The sequence below is a fragment of the Anneissia japonica genome, unplaced genomic scaffold (assembly GCF_011630105.1).
Source record: "Anneissia japonica isolate Jap-2015-1 unplaced genomic scaffold, ASM1163010v1 scaffold18900_len76414_cov96, whole genome shotgun sequence".
Taxonomy (NCBI): domain Eukaryota; kingdom Metazoa; phylum Echinodermata; class Crinoidea; order Comatulida; family Comatulidae; genus Anneissia; species Anneissia japonica.
Genome location: NW_022741836.1, coordinates 63,124 through 64,729, shown reverse-complemented (window position 1 = coordinate 64,729; position 1,606 = coordinate 63,124).

The window sequence follows — 1,606 nt, the reverse complement described above, 5'->3', positions numbered from 1 at the left end:
TTATCTTATCATCATGATCATCACTATCATCATCATCTTCTTGAATAGATGTGGAAATGTGAAAGAATAATAATGTTTTTAACTTTTAATCATGTTACACAAGGTTAGTTCACAAAAAAAAAAATGCTCATAAACGAGAATTATGTTTGCTTCTCTTCACTCAGGAGTATAAACAAACAGGCCCTTAAATATTGCTATCGATGGACTACAATTTACGTTATTTAATACATTTAAATATAAATGTAGACCGATCTTAATAATGTGACTATAAATAGGCCTACATGCTAGCAACTATAAGACATAGGCCTATTTAATATTATGATGTAGCTGGGCATTTAATTATGGTGATTAATTAATTAATTGTAAAAACAAAAACAGTGAAAGATTAACATTGTTCTGTGTATATCGTTTTAATTTCTTCAATTTCAAACAAATGACAGTTGATTTTCGTGTAATATTTGTATGTTAAGTGAATATTATGTACCACTGTTGCCTTCTAATTGGATTAAAATCTGGCCGAATTTCGGCCGATATCCAAAAAAAATTTGGCCGAATTTGGCCGTGAGATGGCGTGTGTTTGGCCAAGGTAATTCTTCAACTGTTGAATTGCCTTGGTTTGGCCGTGAAGCTTGTCGACTATCGCTGGCAACCCTTGGGCTGGGTCACACAGGCCCAGGGTTGCCATTTGGCCTTTTTGACGGCCAGATTCCTCAAATCTGGCCATAAAATCTGGCTATAAAAAAACTTGCATGCCGTAGCATTTGAAAAGTCACGGCCAAACTATATTTGGCCGAATTTTGCCGAATTTTTGAAAAGTTTACATTTTTTTAAATATAGGCCTAATATAACGTAGACTTGTTTTGGATATTTTGTTTTTGTTAGCTTCATTTCTATATTTGATACTAATCTTGTACCTTTGTTTGTACTTGCACTAAACACTTAATCATGTGCTGGATGTAATTCCAGTTATATAGGCTATACAGGCCGTAGATTAATTACGAGGATTGGTGAACATCTTGGAAAGGATAAAAAATCACACGTACTTAAACACCTTAACGCAAACAGTAAATGTAAAAGGTTGTCTGATAAGAAATGTTTCTCTATACTGGATATTGATAACAATGAAATCAAATTGAAAATCAAAGAATCCCTTTACATAAAATGGAACAATCCTGATCTTAATTTGGAAATTAAACATGTTAACTTAAAGCTTATTTAAATATACACGTAAGCAATAGTTATTATGCAAGCACTTGTTACCTTTCATTTAACTATAGCTTCACAACCTTTTGTCAAACAAATCAATGTACCTGATTATATATTCTACATAATAATTAGCTACACTTGGTCCATATTACAGACTTACTATTGCTTTACTAACCTTTGGTTAAACAAATCACGGTATTCAATTATATATTCAGAATAATAATTAGCTACATTTAGTCCAGATTTCAGAGTTACTATAGTTGGTCAAACTTATTGTCAAACAAATCAATCTATCTATTTAATATCTGTCTCTTATACACATCTAGATGTGTATAAGAGACAGGGTTAGGGTTAGGCAAAGTGAGATAGGCTGAAACAAACACTATTCAGGCCATACAGG